Below are 15,469 nucleotides of genomic sequence, written 5' to 3' on the forward strand. Positions count from 1 at the left end.
CCCCACAAACTTATGAAAATGAAAAAAAAAAGTACTTGATAAACTTCATTTTTTTTTTTTTTTTTGAGACAGTTTCACTCTTGTTGCCCAGGCTGGAGTGCAATGGTATGATCTCGGCTTACCGCAACCTCTGCCTCCTAGGTTCAAGTGATTTTCCTGCTCAGCCTCCTGAGTAACTGGCATTACAGGTGCCCACCACCACGCCTGGCTAATTTTTTGTATGTTTAGTAGAGATGGGGTTTCATCATATTGGCCAGGCTGGTCTTGAATTCCTGACCTCAGGTGATCCAGCCACCTCGGCCTCCCAAAGTGCCAGGATTACACGGGTGAGCCACTGCAACTGGCCTTCTTAATAACTTCTTAATAAACACTTGTAGTAATCTCAAAAAAGAGAGGTGAGTAAAGTACTGGCACTATTTTAAAGATGATGAAAGAGAACCCAAGATGATTCATTTATTGTCAATTGTGTTCCCAAAGAGAAGAAAACAAAGTTCCTCAAATTCTTGTCTAATTACTGAGTCCTTTGGGCCACCCAAGTTCAATTACATTTTAAATCACCTTAAATCACACAGGGGCCCTGATGTTGGTAGAAGGACCATAAACAAGGAGTGAGTAGGCTGAATCCAACCCCTGAGCTACTCAGACTAAGTACTGAGTTTGTTCAGTGTGAGAGAAGTGTGGCAATAGGAAGAACATAAATTTATAACACCAGGAAAGGGTCATGTCCCCACACTGCCTTCTAAGCTAACTGACATCCAGCAAGTCAGGCTGACTCAGGGCTTCTGTGCCCTTCTTATCTGCAAAACGGAAGTCCTGCCAATGCCTGCTGCCTTCTACCTGAGAAAGCAGAGAAGCACAATATGGACAAAGCATGTGAAAGTTCTTTATTAACTCTAAAACAATGACTATTCCTATTAGTTAGCTGATTTCTAACCACATAACCATTTATCCTCAACAAGCATTTATAGAGGACAGACCAAGTACCCAAACACTATGTGAGATATTAGAGACACAAAACACAGCTCCTGCTCTTGAAGAGCTAAATAGCTAGTGGAGAGTGAGACACAAAACCAAGTATAAAAAGCACTTCAACAGAAGTATATAAAACGTGTTATACAAGCACAAATAAGGAATCATTACTAACTAAGGGACAATAAAGAATCTTACAAGTAACAGAACACAATTAAATGACAATGATAGATATACAGAGATTACTTTAGTCGAAAGAAATCAGAAACAAAGGAAACAAAAACATACAACAAAACCAATCATACCTGCTCCAGAAATCATGCTGCAGGCCAGGCATGGTGGCTCATGCCTATAATCCCAGCACTTTGGGAGGCCAAGGGAGGCGGATCAACAGGTCAGGAGTTCCAGACCAGCCTGGCCAACCTAACGAAACCCCATCTCTACTAAAAATACAAAAATTAGCTGGGCATGGTGGCATGCGCCTGTACTCCCAGTTACTGAGGAGGCTGAGGCAGGAGAATCGCTTGAACCCAGGAGACGGAGGTTGCGGTGAGCCGAGATCATGCCACTGCACTCCAGCCTGGGCAACACAGCAAGACTCTGTCTCAAAAAGAAAAAAAAACAAAACAAAACAAAAGAAATTATGCTGCTTCTGGGATGAAGCTGTCAGCCTACAATAACAGCCTCAAAGGTTCCACTAAAGAGTGAGCACTATGTGAACTAACCACACACGGAAGGCAAGCATGCAAAGGCCTTCTTCACAAGCTGTTCAAGTCGTTCTGACCCACAGACACATTCTTGTCCAACAGAAGGCCTTTGCTGGGTGGTGAGGATGTCGTGGCAAATGAATAATTCCCTCACTTTCTGTTGACTTTAACTCTTTTGGTCACTGTAGCTCACCAGCAGAAGGGAGAATACTTACAACTTTAACCTTCAAAAAAACAACCAGCTTATGGCTTAGCATACACTCACAAAACCAGTTTCCATGGGCATTCAGAGTAAATGTATGAGAGAAGTAATTAGTTGATTTATTTTCTGTCTCTGCTGAACTCGAACCTGCTAAAAAGTAAGCCTAGGTCTTTGTTAACTGGCATCCCAAGAGTACTAGACCAATGGTAAGAGCTAAGCAAAAAGGTGACTCACCTCTTGTTTGAAAGGGCAGACATACTCAGCAGTGACGGGCTGCATCTATGACCTCTCCCTCCCTTTTGGACTTAATCTGTGACAACAACCTTGGCTACCAATCAGCCTCTTAACCAATTTAGTCAGGAAACAAGCAAGGCTGGCAAAGGCAGACAAAACACTGTCTCTGACCCTCAAAGATAAGCACAAGATAAGGCAAAATAACACAATGAGTCTCTGTCATTTAACTATGTACAAATTGAAGGACAGAAAAATCTCTGCCCATCACACAGGACAGAATAAAACCTGATAAGGTATGAAGGATAAGAATAGTAGGAACTGGCCAGGTGCAGTGGCTCATGCCTGTAATCCCAGTACTTTGGGAGGACGAGGCAGGCAGATCACCTGAGGTCAGGAGTTTGAGACCAGCCTGGTCAACATGGTGAAACCTCGTCTCTACTAAAAATACAAAAATTAGCTGGCCCTGGTGGCAGGCGTCTGTAATCCTAGCTACTCGGGAGGCTGAGGCAGGAGAATCACTTGAACCTGGGAGGCGGAGGTTGCAGTGGGCTAAGATTGCACCACTGCACTCTGGCCTGGGACACAGAGTAAGACTCCATCTCAAAAAAAAAAAAAAGAGTAGTAGGAACTATGTTTTCATTCCCCTAATCAGGGTTTACATTAAAACAGTTTCTGAATTTCTTTTATTAGGGACTATTACCGTTAGCATGGCATAGATTTTATCAAACAATGTGTGAACATTCTGGAGTTGAATTCTGGAGCTCTGATTGATCCATACTTCTTGGATTGTTTTGCTCTGACATCAGGATGATAGGCATATGATAGCTGGGAATAAATAGCTGAATCAGGCACTGCTATGGCTATGCTAAACTCTTTAAACATGTCCTGCAGAGGACTCCTTCAATGTGGATGGACACATTTTAAAGGTTGAATGATGTATTTGATAAAATGTTTAACAACAAAATATAGTTCTTATAAGCCCTAATCTAAGACCAAGATTAAAAAGTTATAGCTAATATTTATTGCATACTTACTAAAGTACTTACTACTTAACATATGTTAAGCCCTCTACTGCATTATGTTGTTAAATCCTCACAACCACCCTATTAGAAAGCTGCTATTATTACTACTTTACAGATAAGGAAACTGAGATTTAAAAAGATGAAGTTACTTGTCTAGGGAAATATGGTCAGTGAGTAGAAACAAGACTCTAAGATACACACACAGCTCCATATGACAATTCAGAGCAAATTAATTACCCTGGGATAATATGGCTAAAATTTTAGTACATGAATATGGTGCTTCAAATTTTAGTGTCAAATGTCAGCAACTTTATTATTTATTTCCAAATATGTTTCTTAATCCCATGACCCAGAGAGTTAATTGCTAAATATCACATTTATACCTGGGGAAGTAGTTTATACTTAATTTAAAAAAAAAAATCACCTCTATAATACTTCTGTGTTATTATTATAAGTTCTCTAAGGAAATGGTAGAAGACAGGTTCCTGAACAAACACAGTAAAAAGCTGTTCTCTAAATAGCTAACCTCAATTGTCTTAGTGACCTTGGACACATTACTTGGAATGTTTGCAAGGGTATAATAACTGTGACTTCATTTAGGCGAAACAAGTGCTTCTGCAAATGTTTACATGGTCCTAATTGCCCAAACCTTTTACTAGTGCTTCCCTGCGACATCATTTTTCATTTAGCCAATAAATAGAAACACTTGTAAAAATGTTTGCTTAAAACAACCTGCAAACAAATGTTTCTGTCAAAAGAATTAAAAGAAATATTTCAAATTAGATGTTACGATCAATAATTCAAACATATTTTGATGATTAAGGCATACTGAAATAAATTGCTGACCAGGCACAGTGGCTCATGCCTGTAATCCCAGCACTTTGGGAGGCCGAGGCAGGTGGATCACCTGAGGTCAGGAGTTCAAGACCAGCCCAGCCAAAATGGAGAAACCCCGTCTCTACTAAAAATACAAGAATTAGTTGGCTGTGATGGTGGGTGCCTGTAATCCCAGCTACTCAGGAGGCTGAGGCAGGAGAATCTCTAGAACCCATGAGGCAGAGGTTGCAGTGAGCCGAGATCTCGCCATTGCACTCTAGCCTGGGGGACAGGGAGAGACTCCATCTCAAAATAAATAAATAAATTAATTAAATAAATAAACTGCCTCCTTCTAAAACTAACTTGACTTTTTTTGGGGGGACAGGCAAATATCAATGTATGTGGGGTTCAAACAAAATAACAAAATTGACCCACAACCTTCTGTCTTGTTTCTATAATCTACTAAAAGATGATATGCTGGCTGGGTGTGGTGGTTCACACCTATAATCCCAGCACTTTGGGAGGCGGTGGCAGGTGGATTTCCTGAGCTCAGGAGTTCGAGATCAGCCTGGGGAACAGGGTGAAACCTTGTCTCTACCCAAAATACAAAAACCTAGCCAGGCATGGTGGTGTATGGCAGTGGTCCCAGCTACTCAGGAGGCTGAGGTGGGAGGACTGCGGGAGCCTGGGAGGCAGAGATTGCAGTGAGCCGAGATCGAGCCACTGTACTCCAACCTGGGTGACAGAGTGAGACCCTGTTTAAAATACATATATATATATATGCCCTGGTTTCATATTACCATACTACCATGAAAATACAGAGGCCATAGCTAACCTTTCAGCGTAGGGCAACCACTTTTGAACCACAATATTTGGAATTAGCCAATCTGGGCCTCAACTTTCTAGGTATCATTATGAGAAGTTTGATTCTGGACAAGCGACTTGAATCTGAATTTCAGTTACTCTGTATCCATGGGGGATTGGTTCCAGGACCCCATCAGATACTAAAATCCACAGATGCTCAAGTCCCTTATAGAAAATTGTGTAATATTTGCATACAACCTACGCACATCCTCCCATAAGTCATCTCTAGGTTACTTACAATATCTAATACAGTGCCTACACATCCTCTCATCTGGTGGAGTCAATGTGGTATTCAGCATTTAGCAAACTCAAGTTTTGCCTTTTAGATCTTTGTGGAATTTTTTTTTCCTAATATTTTTGATCCATGGTTGGCTGAATCTGCAGATGTGGAACCCACAGATGCAGGGGGCCAACTGTAATTTGTCTGTGATGTAGGGCAAATAAGGATACCTCTCTCACCTTTTTCAGAGTGCAAATCAAATAACATAATGTAGTGTTTTATGAACTCCAAAGCAGTGTACAGGATGCCCATCAGTTGCCTGATACCAACGAAAAGGTCACCACATTCTCTTTGATCTCCATTATAAATCAACGAACTGGTGGAGGGAGTGGCAACAGCACTCGGTTTAGGAAGCTTCGAAATAAGGTTTTAATCTACTCAAGGTTCCTCCAGCATTTTCAAGGCAGTAGGAGTTGCTGTGCATCAGCTTTTCTGGTGGTCTTGGAAAGGACGGATTCAGTGGCGCAAGTGTTGCACTGTTGCATAAAAATTCAAAAGGAATATCTCTTCTCAAAAAAGTAAAAAACGAATAAAACCCATCTTTGCCGCCCAAGTTTCCCCACAGCTAGGATATTTTCCCCTTCCTCTCTTTTTTTTTTGTAAGTTTCTTGAAGAAACTTGTTCTTTATACTTTCTGACTCCATTTCTCATTGCCCATTCATTCTCCCTTCAAGAAGCAGTCTGATTCTGTCCCAGCTGAAACTTCACAGGAAAAGGTCACCAATGATTTTCTTTTTGCTAAACCCTAAAGACTTTTCACTCAGCATCTGACCTAACTACACAGCAGTATTTCACCTACTGAACACCCACTCCTTGCACTCTCTCATGAATTCACGGAAGCTCTCTCCTGGTATTTCTCCAACTCTGGAGGCTCCTCCCACTACCTTCTATGGGCTCCCCTTCCTATGCCCATATTGTACATGTGGGTATTCCCGTTTTGCCCATAACCCTCTTATCTGGTTCCTCGTCTGCCCTCCCTGAGTGATCTTCATCCTATGGCTTCAGCTGCAATTTACGTGGCAGACAAGAAACATATTACTCTCCGGCCAGGCACAGTGGTTCACGCCTGTAATCCCAGCCCTTTGGGAGGCCGAGGCAGGTGGATCACGAGGTCAAGAGATCGAGATGATCCTGGCCAACATGATGAAACCTCGTTTCTACCAAAAATACAAAAATTAGCTGGGGGTGGTGGCACGCGCCTGTAGTCCCAGCTACTCGAAAGGCTGAGGCAGGAGAATTGCTTGAACCTGGAAGGCGGAAGTTGCAGTGAGCCGAGATCACGCCACTGCACTCCAGCCTGGCGACAGAGCAAGACTCTGTCCCAAAAAGAAAAAAAAAAAACCAAAACACATTACTCTCAAGCTCTAGACCTGCATATGCAACACTGAACTCATCTTATCTCAAAACTGCCCCTCCTCTCAGCATTCACCATAGAGTAAAGGACGTATCCTCTGTCGCCAAAAGATAGACATCATTCTTGATCCTTCTGGCTCCCTCACCTGCAATCACTCCAAATCAGCAAGTCAGATGAATTCTCATCTACAGCATTGGCCACATCTACCCATTTCTCTGTCTCCACTGACTTCATTCAATCACCACCATCCAATCTTCTTCCCTTCAGTCTTACCCTCCTCTAATCCATTCACCACACTGCAACCAAAATGTTCTTTCCAAAATTAAAACCTATTGCCATTTGGATAAACTACACACATCTTAACATTACCTGAAAGAGTTTATGGCCACCTACCTTCTTGGCCTTATCTCTTTAATCTCTCTCTCTACCCCTACCCTCACCCCACACCCACTCCCACCTCACCCCCACTCTATATCTACCTATAAAGAATTTATACAGGCCAGGAGCAGTAGCTGATGCCCGTAATCCCAGCACTTTCAGCTGTGATTGTGCCACTGCATCTCAAAATTAAAAAAAAAAAAAAGATTTATAGAAACTGGAACCAGGTGCAGTGCCTCACACCTGTAATCCCGGCACTTTGGGAGGCCAAGATGGGAGGATTGCTGGAGGCTAGGGGTTCAAGACCATCCTGAGCAACATAGTGAGACCCCATCTCTACAAAAAAAATTTTTAAAGTTAACTAGGCATGGGGGTGTGAACCTACAGTCCCAGCTACGCAGTAGGCTGAGGTAGGAGGATCGCTTGGGCTCAGGAGTTTGAGGCTACAGTGAGCTATGATCACGCCACTGCACGCCACCTTGGGCAATAGAATAAGACCTTGTCTGAAAACAAAACCAAACCTGGAATTTTCCACGTGCTTTCTCACCTATCTTGTTTCCTCTGCCTGGAACACTGTTTTCCACCACCATCACCCTCATCTTCTTTATCACCACTGTCCCCTCCTTACCTCCCACCCACACACAAACAATCTGGCTAAGTGTAATTCAGCTGTCCAGTCCTTGATGAGGAATCACATCTCTCCTGACCTCCAGGTCCATTTTGAATGGCCTCTTATATGCTACCACAGCACCCAGATTTCCTCCACTATTATGCATCTCAAGCTATTTTTTTTAACTTTATAATTTTTTACCATTGGTATAAACCATACACATCTTAACATTACCTGAAAGCGCTCTTCACAGATTTGCATGTCATCCCTGCACAGAAGCCATGCTAATCTCTGTGTTGTTCCAGTTTTAAGGTATGTGCTGCCGAAGTGAGCACACAAGTTATTTTCAAATGGCTTGTTTACTGTTGGTCTCCCCCACTAGACTGTAAACTTCATGAAGGCATGGACTGTGCCTGTCTTGTTCATTCCTACCTCCAAGTACTGTGCCATGGCACAAAACAAGTGCTCAATCCTTACATGCTGAATCAACAAATCATGAATCCCTGAAGGTGGAAGAGAAGCTGTTCTGGAAAAGTGATAGTGCTGGTAAACGTGGATCAAGAACATGTAGGAGGAGATCATTCAGCTAATTTCCTGGAACAAAAAATCTGCTAGTTATAGATCTGATGTTTCTAACCTATAACACATGTTTTTTGTTCTGTGACTGAAAAATCAACATTTATATAATCAGACCTACAGAATACAAGGTGAAGTGGATATATATATATATTTTTTTTTCCGAGACAGAGTCTCGCTCTGTCGCCCAGGCTGGAGTGCAGTGGCCGGATCTCAGCTCACTGCAAGCTCCGCCTCCCGGGTTTACGCCATTCTCCTGCCTCAGCCTCCCGAGTAGCTGGGACTACAGGCGCCCACCACTTCGCCTGGCTAATTTTTTGTATTTTTTAGTGGAGACGGGGTTTCACCGTGTTAGCCAGGATGGTCTCGATCTCCTGACCTCGTGATCCGCCCGTCTCGGCCTCCCAAAGTGCTGGGATTACAGGCTTGAGCCACCGCGCCCGGCCCAGTGAAGTGGATATTTAACAATTTCCCAGTTACATAAGTATTCACAGGTAAACTGGATAATGCCAGATAGAACAGCTTTAGTTTGTACTGAATTATAAACTGGTTACACTAGGCAGGAGAACTGGATAAATAAATCTCTACCATGGTCACAAATGTGGCATATCATATGATTGGGGGATTCTATTTGAACCACATAACTCAAATGAACAATTAATGAGTGTATGAAAAACAAACAAAATGCTAATGAAACAGCATGCCTGCCATCTTAACGCAATGGCCTCCATATTTTGACTTTTGCTTTTGCTCATAACTCATACTGTCATCAAGATTAATTACTTATGGAACAAATAAAACTTTTACCTTGTCAGCACGAAGGCAAATTATGCATGTTTTTCAATGTCTGGTATGATCCACAGTAGCCAATGAAACAGAGCAAACATAACGCATGGAATTTATTGCTGGTGGTCATTTTTATCACACTGTCACTCAGCACTGAGTTCTCTGAATTAATTGGCTTGCGTCAGAAACTCCAAGCTAGGATGTAGTTCAGTTCCTTATGAACCAAATGCCAAATGTACTCTAAAAGGAGAAAGCGAGAAGAAAAAAGCAACTCCTTGCTAGATATCCCTGCAGACTTTTTCTTTTAAGGGCTTAACATTTGCTGAAGCAAATCAGCATTTGGCCAGCAACCAATGGGGCCACAGACACTCTCTGTACTTTTCTAGGGGCGTTGGGGGACAGGGTGATGTGAAATAGGATAGGGTGACAATGGGAAAATAAAAGTAACAGCAGCAGTAGCTTGGTGCTGCTGGTAACTGTCTAGAGATAAAGAATCCTAAAGAACCTGCCCAATCTAACCTTCTCCAAGTTCCCATTAAAGTCAAGTCTTTTGAAACCAGTAATTAAATTAGTACCTGTCTACCTGCCTACTTTTTATATATGTAAATGAATGACTTCAAGTCTTAAGCAAAGGCTATATACAAGATTAAACTGTAATAGAGTATGTCAAGTATCTCATAAATATTCAGTAAATATTAGCCTTGGATGTTTTTTAATGAAGATGTTACTGTGCTAGGGCCAGCTCGGTTTTCCTAATCAGGCACCATTTTTTTCTGTAAATGGTTACATATTCTTCACAGTTGTTTTCCACCAGTATAATTAACCTGAGTCCTTAGCCCAAAACCTACATCCCTCAATCTATAAGAAAACAAAATACTTTTAATGAACATTCAGCCATGTGCCTCCTTTTTCTATTACTTCTATATGACATTCAGTGATCCTTCTACCACGAAACTTTCACTTATTACGCTACTGAGAAATAAGTTTCCAACTTTATTTTCAATCTTTTCAATAATAATGTTTTCTATATCTTGTTTTCTTTAAAAAATCACTTTCTGCCACATACTTATTTATGGATTTTATCTCCAGTATTTGACTGTACAATGTTTCATAGTCACTGTATTCCCCACAATGTAGAGACTTGACAGCTTTTAAAATAATGTTTATTGAGTTCTGTGATTATAAATAAGTACTACATGTTCATTGCTTGTCATTTTGAAAATATGGAAGAGAATAAAGGGCAAAATAAACAATGCCTATTCACCTTCCACTGGAAAAAAAGCACTGCCCCGTTGTGGTCCTTTCAGCCCTTACGTAGATTTTGTTTTTTTAAACATAGTTCAGAGCTTACTATAGATACGCATTTTTCCCCAACTAGCAATCATTGGTAACACCTTTCCACACTTTTAAACTTCATTAAGAAATCCTTTTGGCCGGGCGTGGTGGCTCACACCTGTAATCCCAGCACTTTGGGAGGCCGAGGCAGGTGGATCACGAGGTCAGGAGATCGAGACCATCCTGTGAATGGTGAAACCCTGTTGCTACTAAAAATACAAAAAATTAGCCGGGTGTGGTGGCGGGCGCCTGTAGTCCCAGCTACTCGGGAGGCTGAGGCGGGAGAATGGAGTGAACCTGGGAGGCGGAGCTTGCAGTGAGCCAAGATCGCGCCACTGCACTCCAGCCTGGGCGACACAGCGAGACTCCGTCTCAAAAAAATAAAAATTAAAAAAAAAATCCTTTTTAGTGTCTATATAACACTGTATCTATTGACGACACCATAATTTGTTCCCCTGTTTTGGGGCATTCAGGTTATTACACATGTTTTTTTCTAAATAAAGTTATATTGAGCATCTTTGAACATCAACTTTTAAAATATTTCTGAAAAATTCCTTTGGCTGGACCCTAGAAGTGGAATTAACTGGGTCAAAAGGTAGGAGCATCATTGAGGCTTTTCATACATTCAGCAATGAGCTGTTTGGAAAGGTTACAGCAATTGTGCATCCCACCTAGCATTTGCGAGTGTCTGCTGTGCTACACACTAACTGGTGTGGAGGCGTTTTGAAAATTTATGTTAATTTGAGATTTGGAAAAAATGATACTTTGCTATTGTTTCAATTTTTCTTTCTGTATTAGTTTTCTATGGTTGCATAACAAATTTCTACAAACTTAAGTAGCTTAAAACACCACCTATTTATTTTCTCACAGTTCTGAAGGTCAGAAGCCTGGATGGGCTTGGCGGGGTTTTCTGCTCAGATTCTCTCACACAAAGCTGAAATCAAGGTAGTGGCCAGGCTGGGTTCTTATCTATTAATAGAAACTCAGGTAAATAATCCAGTTATAAGCTTATTAGAATTGTTGACATAATCTAGTTCCTTGTGGCCTATGTCAGAGGTCCCCATTTCTTTCTATGCTGGTTGTTGCTGGGGCCACCCTCACCAACTCTAGGCCTCCAGTACTCCTCAAAGCTGCCCAAATTCCCTCTCAACAGTTCCCCTCCACCTTCGAAGCCGCAACACAGCACGTTGAGCCCTCCTGCTTTAAGTCTCTCCAACTTCCCAGACAGAGAAAGCGCTCAACTTTTATGGGCTCCTGTGATTAGATTAGACCCATCCGGAAAATCGCACCATTTTAAATTCAACTGTGCCACATAACATAATCAAGAAAGTGGATTCTTATTATATGCACAGGTTTCACAGAGTACAGAGAGCAATTTTAGTAGAGAGGCATTTTTAGAATTCTGCCTGCCACAGAGTCTTAGGTGTTGTTTCTTATCATTTGTTTGTGTTCTTTATAATTAAATCTCAATTACACAAATCTACTAAAAAAGTGAATCTTACTGATGACTGCAGAAGCTGCATTTCCATAATGGCAAAGGCAACTAACTGTGAATGGGACTGCAGCATGCTAATAAAATTTTGAAAACATAAGTTTGCTAACACTGGTATTTAAAAGTTTTAAACGGTTGTAAAATACATATAATATGAAATTTACCATATTAACCTTTTTTTTTTTTTTTTAAGACATGGTCTTGCTCTGTTGCCCAGGCTGGTGTGCAGTGGCGTAATCATACCTCACTTAACCTCCAACTCTTGGGTTCAAGCAATGCCCCTGCCTCAGCCTCCCAAAGCACTGGAATTACAGGCCTGAGCCATCATACCCAGCCCCATCTTAACCATTTTTAAGTGTACAGTTCAGTATTGTTAAGTACATTCACACTGTTGTGCAGCCAATTTCCAGAACTTTTCATTTTGCAAAACTGAAACTCTATACCCATTAAACCAGGGGTCCCCAACCCCATGCCTGCAGACTAGTACTGGTCCATGGCCTGTTAGGAACTGGGCCACACGGCAGGTGAGCAATGGACCAGCCACACATTACCGTCTGAGCTCCGCCTCCTATCAGATGGGCAGCAGCATTAGATTCTTATGCAAACCTTATTGTGAACTGTGCATGTGAGGGATCTAGGTTGCACACTCCTTATGAGGATCTAATGCCTAATGATCTGAGGTGGAACAGTTTCATCCCGAAACTATCCTCCCTCTACTCCCCGACCCCACGCCACCCGCTCTGTGGAAAAATGGTCTTCTTGTCCCTGCTGCCAAAAAGGCTGGGGACCGCAGCACTAAACAACAAATCCTCCATTGCCTCCCTCCCTCCAGGCCCTGGTAATCACCATTCCATTTTCAACACTGGCATATTTTTATTTTATATATTTATTAACAAACATGTATACAGCAATTACTATATGCCAGGTACTGTTCTAAGCCTTGAGCTCAGGAGTTCAAGACCAGCCTGGACAACATGGCGAAACCCTGTCTCTACCAAATGTACAAAAATTAGCCAGCTGTGGTGGCGTGTGCCTATGGTTCCAGCCACACAGGAGGCTGAGGTGGGAGGATCGCTTGAGTCCAGGAAGTCGAGACTGCAGTGAGGCATGATAATGCCACTGTACTCCAGCCTGAGTGACAGAGTAAGACCCTGTCTCAAAATAAAATAAAATAACAATAACAATAATAAAAACCCTAATGAGGTCAATACTGTTATTAATCCCATTCTACAGATCAGGAAACAGAAGAGCTAAGTAAACTGCCCAAGATTACACAACTAGGAAGTGAGCAAGCAGGAATTCAAACTGAAGGAGTCTGGCTTTATAGTTTTTGCTATAAACCATGACACTGTAAAAATATTCACTGTAAAGAAAAACTCATCAGGAATTAGTATCATTTCTTCTATATATATCTATCTATTGTAGGTGCAATTTAACCTAATATTCATCTCCTGTCTAAAAGACTATGTGACCAAGGTTACAAATGTCAATTGACATTTTTAGAGACTACATATATATATAGCCCAGCTTTTGTTAAGGAATTTTCTTGAAGTCAGTCAAACAAAAACTGCCTTGTATTTTAAGTATGCCAATTATAATTTACATGTAGTATTTTATAATAAAATACTTCATAAATACAAATCACAACTCACTACGATTACTTAAATTAAAATACAAAGAAAAAAATCCAGCTGTTTCTCTCTGGTTCCTTCCAAGGAAGAAAAAAGGAGAGAAATAAACTTCTAAATAAGTTTACAACAGCATGGCTCAATCTCAGCTTAACCTGGTAAATTCAAATTTGTCTTGCTTTGCAAGGTGTACATCCAGACCAGTCTCAATTTGTCATCTAAATATATATCTCAGTAGTAACTTATTTTTATTTAAGGGATGGGTGTGAGATTTCCTTATCTTGATTTTTTAGCTTAATAATTCTTTCCTACAAGATCAAACCATGCTTGTCATCAGTCATGTGGTGTCATTTACTATATGTTAAAAACGGACAGAGTCGACAGAAAGAACAATCGTTTTCTGGAAGCCCCAGCCTGATGTAGGTTAAAAGCTCTGCTGGGGTTTGGTTTTATAATCCCCAGGAGGGGATAGCAGGGGTACTAATAACGCACTCAACGAGATCACGTACTATTTCAACTACTTTCTCCTCCTATTATATTCCTGATTCACAAAAACAAGCAGACAATGCATCATGTAATCTCCCATCACCCATTAGCCATTGCAATGTGGTACAATCTCCAGCACGAAATAAAAACCTGGGCATAGGAGAAACAGCAAAATCACCGCTACCCCGGGAGCTGCTCAGATATTTACAATGCTGTCGTCCCCACCCCATCCCCCAAACTGGCCGGCCAGGCAGCACAGAAGCAGACGGATGCTCACCCGGGCGCCGGCTGCTACTCTCCCTTCACCTGCGGGGCCTGCAGTCCGCTGCTGGCGGGGGCTTGGCTCCCGCAGCCCGCCGCCCGCCTCTCGGTGACAGCCAGCCCAGCCGCTGACCATCCCGGCCCGGCTCTGTTTACAAGCGGCTTCTCGCGGTCCCACTCTGAAATGCTTCCGCCGGCGGCCCGGGCAGCCAGAGCCGGACACACAAGGTTCCAGGCTGCGAGGACGTGTCTTTCCTGCCCGAGGGACCGGGCACTTCGGCCGGGCCTGACCGCACCCACCAGGCCTTCTTATTTCTTTGCTTTCTTATATACAGCTTCTCTCGTACACATTGTGAAAGCAATGGCGTGCGTCGCGGAGCCTCCTCACTGCTCCACCCAACGCCAAAATGGGTCTTTGCGATTGGAAAATGTCACTTAGAACATGTCAGGGTCGGGCTGGTTTTTAGCATCTCCCTTGTCTAAGGGAATTAATTACTCAAAGAAATAAGTTATTTCCAAAAGTGGGACTATTAGAACCTGGAGATTGCTTCTCATTTCCGGTTTGGGGGCTGCAGTGAAAATCCGTTTTCACTGTCCTTTCCTACGCAGGTTGAAAAGGGTGGTTTTGAGGTGAGGTCTTCACCCCACTTGCGGATTCCCAGCAAAGTAGAGTGTGCATGTGGCACGCGGGCAGGACTGTTGAGTAAGACCACCCACACCCCACCCACCGTGACTGTGGTCGCTTTGCAGGGATATGCTGGTCTGATTGGACAGACCTTCTTTGCAGTTTCCTGTCTGTTTTCCATCATAGCACACTTCTTAGCCATTTTCTCACTGTATAAGTACACATTTATCTATCTTATTGGTCTTCCCACGCTCACCGATCTCACCTATAAACTCCCAGAGGGCGGGCACTATTTCAGTTTCACTCACCACCATCTAGTAGGCACCTAGCACATGCCCAATGTATATATATCTGAATAAATGAATGAACAAAGGAATGAAAAAAAAAGTCAGAGGGGTCGGGGATGAAACATAGAAATCTAAAACTTTGATTCCTCTTCCCACCCTCTGGAAGACTAATAAGCAAATCTTTAACAATTGAGTTAAGAAAATATTTCGTTTGGTTGATGTTCGAAGTTTAAATAAGCTTTCTTTAAACCCTGCAATTTGAGATACTTTTTTTTCCGTTTTGCTAGAAACAGGATCTCACTCTGTGCCCAGGCCAGAGTGCAGTCACACCATCATAGCTCACCGCAGCCCTGAACTCCTGGGTTCAAGGGATCCTCCCAACTCAGCCTCCTGAGTAGGTAGGACTACAGACGTGCATCACCACAACATGGCTAATTTCTTTTTTTTGTAAAGGCAAGGTCTCCCTGTGTTGCCCAGGATGATCCTGAACTCCTAGCCTCAGGTGATCCTCCTTCCTTGCCTTCCAAAGTCCTGGGATTACAGGTGTGAGCCACCTC

The 15,469-nt window shown here is 42.3% G+C and overlaps 1 protein-coding gene and 1 pseudogene across 5 annotated transcripts in view; both read right to left on the minus strand.

Annotated features, from left to right (window-relative positions):
- The window catches only part of PLEKHM3 (pleckstrin homology domain containing M3), a 203,323-nt gene extending 188,981 nt beyond the window's left edge, over positions 1-14,342 (minus strand). For 3 of the 5 annotated variants that reach the window (XM_007966037.3, XM_038001653.2, XM_007966039.3), the window contains exon 1: positions 14,017-14,339. The gene's annotated coding sequence lies outside the window, so the exon portion shown is untranslated. Of the gene's footprint in view, positions 1-8,819; positions 9,039-14,016 lie in introns of all 5 variants that reach the window. The other 2 variants (XM_038001652.2, XM_073019990.1) reach the window with 2 other exon arrangements.
- LOC119625462 (U6 spliceosomal RNA) lies at positions 7,673-7,771 on the minus strand (annotated as a pseudogene).
- Positions 14,343-15,469: the final 1,127 nt, after the last annotated feature.

This window comes from Chlorocebus sabaeus, chromosome 10 (genome assembly GCF_047675955.1).
Source record: "Chlorocebus sabaeus isolate Y175 chromosome 10, mChlSab1.0.hap1, whole genome shotgun sequence".
Taxonomy (NCBI): domain Eukaryota; kingdom Metazoa; phylum Chordata; class Mammalia; order Primates; family Cercopithecidae; genus Chlorocebus; species Chlorocebus sabaeus.